The sequence below is a fragment of the Haplochromis burtoni genome, unplaced genomic scaffold (assembly GCF_018398535.1).
Source record: "Haplochromis burtoni strain Fernald_Lab_line unplaced genomic scaffold, NCSU_Asbu1 Contig_40, whole genome shotgun sequence".
In the NCBI taxonomy this organism is placed as follows: domain Eukaryota; kingdom Metazoa; phylum Chordata; class Actinopteri; order Cichliformes; family Cichlidae; genus Haplochromis; species Haplochromis burtoni.
This window is the reverse complement of record NW_024582401.1, coordinates 92,109-95,079: the sequence shown is the minus strand read 5'-3', so window position 1 is coordinate 95,079 and position 2,971 is coordinate 92,109.

Below are 2,971 nucleotides of genomic sequence, written 5' to 3'. Positions count from 1 at the left end.
ACATGGAGTGAATTTAATGTTTTTTTCTCTCTCTAAAAAACCAACAACATAATTTTCAACAAGACTTGTAGTCAGCCTGGGGTGAGCAGTTAAGTGTGGTTGGAGGAGTGAGCACAGGGAAAACAAAGGCAGCTCTATATATTCCCAGCAATGTTTTATTGCTATTGTTATTATTATTATTATTGATTTCTTTTTAAATTCATTTAGGAATAAAAATGAATTTATCAATGGGCGGATGGTGTTTTCCCCCCATTAGTGAGCACTAATAGAATTGCAGCAGCTTATGTTAATAATCATTTACCAAACAATAACTCATGGATGCATGCCTCGTGTGTTGCACTGGTAGATAAGAGATGTTGCAAATGTCATTTTGCACATGAAACGTCCTGCATCCAAGGTGCACATTAGAACAGGATGAGACGGGCGCCTCTGCCTTCTTTATGGCTCGAACGACGTAACAATGTTTGCTGACATAAATCTGTTACAGTGGAACAAATGTAAAGCTGTGCCAGCTCAGACATGCTGTGGGTCACCTCCTTAATGCCCACTGACATCTCGAGGACTTCTTCAAAGTGCTGTCACACAAACAGCGGACAGCACCTCTTAATGAGTGCAGCAATTTGCAGCTTCTCGAGGATGAATAAGGGGTTTGTCTCCGCTGTGGAACGATCACTGTGGGAATGGGCAAGAAGAGCAAGATGGTTCCAAGTGGAAAAAAGAACCAACAACAGGTAAGTCAGCATGTTGGTTCATTCACAAAACAGCTGAGCTATAGCAGGTAGGAGCCATATCGAGCGCCTTTTTTTCCTCCCCACATTTTTAGAGAGGGGCTTTTGAAGTCACAGCTCCGTGGACTGAGAGAAAGAGGGAGGGCGCACTTCCTTTGGAGATTTCTGAGAATAGGCCCGCTTTATTTCTGTCTACCTCTTTACTTCTGCGTACAAGGGGAAAAATGGACTGAGGAGAGAGAGAGAGAGTCAGGCAGGCAGAGAGATCAATGCCTGACTGCAGCACAAACAGCAAGAAAAATAAAGTGTTTTTCTTTGCTGTTAGGGAGCAGTAGGTGTGCGGGCTTGGTGACCTTGGCAACCGGGAAGTGGAGCACAACATGATGCGTGTGTGTGTGTGTGTGTGTGTGTGTATGTGTCACGGGCAGGGGAGGAGGTCAACATTTCCAAACGGTAAAATCAATAGTTCTTCACTTACAGACGTGACGTGTGTTTTCAAAATAAAAGCCGCTCGGCCCTACATTCGAGCAGCTACTTCAGGCACACAATAGATAAGAAGCTTTTTAGCCCAATGAGTCAGATGGTTTTGTCAGCTGATGACGATGATGTGAGACACATCGAACCTTCCAGCAGTTTCACCCGTGGGTGCAGCCGCCACTCAACCATTTCAGCCCTTTCACAGCAGGTAATTGTCCAGATCTGTGCGGTGTTTGTTGTGCCAAAAAGTGGTCTTCTTCCAAACACTAATTTCCAATGTTTCCGTGTGTTTTTATTTTTTATGTGCAATGTCTTTACTTATATTGGTTAATATACTTTAGTGAGCAGGATTTACGACGAGGTCATATATGAAAAATTTTAATGGCCTGTTTTCCAAGTAGCTTATCTTAGTATCTGTCTATTATTGTATCTGCATTATAGCCAATCTGGTCCTCTTTGGCCACTTATAATTAACTTTACAGAACTATTGTTATATTTGTTACAATTTCAGCTAAAGTCTTGGCCAGATCACGCTTAAAAATACATTTTTAACATCAAAGAGATTTTTAAACTGGATAAATAAAGGATATCTAAAAGTCACTTTGCCAAAAACTAATTGTGGCATTCTTGTGACACGAATATTGTTTGTGGCTCAAGATGACTTGATATCATTCATGATGGATACATTTGACATATATTTCCCATATTACTTACTTACAGCAGTTTAAATACGGACAATAACTTTGGCAAAATACCGGAAATCAGTTTTTGGCACAGCTGTTATGCAATTAGGTAAAATCGTAGAAAAGGAGGGGAGGAGGAAATAAAGAACCTAACTTTGTTAAGCTGCTCTGGTTGACATTTTTTTCTAACATTTCGCTCGGGCTGTTGTCAAAGCCATGAGATGATTTGGGGCTTTGGAAGAGGAGGTAATACATTAACAGGTACACTGATCACAGTTTGTCTTCAAAACTGCCGGAAACACAGCATATAACAAATCACTGCCTCTCCAGCGGATAACACATGGAACCATTACGGAGACAGTCAGCAGCATTTATGGGCCTTTGTGTCGAGCTGTATTACAAGAAAATCAACTTAAGAGCACCTGCAATACTTTAGAATGATGGACTGCTGTTCCGCATAATCATATCAGCCTAGGAATAAGACTGATGTTTAAAACTGTGAATATCTCTGGCATAATACTTTGAATCCTTTAAAACCCTTAATGCTCTTGTTATTTATTTATTTTTATTAAATACTTTGTAATCTAAAGTGTTTTGGTCTTCAGTGAGTGTCACTCTGTGTCTGTACCTAATGCAGAAAAGGTGGCAGGAACAGTGTAGGACTAATATTACATCTTAGTCACACCTTTGGCTGTACAATGGCTGTAATAAACTACTTTTGCTGTGTTACATGTTTGGATTATAAACGAGAGTGTACCGCCTTTTTCATTATGTAAAATAATGTAACTGCTACACTTCCATCCATTCATCCATGTTAATTAAATGCTAGGTTGTAGCATATCCAGGGTTTTGGAGGGCAGCACAGATGGAGCCAACAACAACAGCTTGGTGGAATCGATTCTAAATATTATTTGTGTTATGTAAAAGTGGGGGAAAGTATTTAGAATGTACATGAATAAAAGTTATAGAAGCTTAGTTATATAATAAAAATACAGTCAGTGTATCAAAAGTAAAAATACTCATTATGTATGATGGCACAATTGAATTGGATAATAATTATTGATCCACTGATGTCTCTTCAAT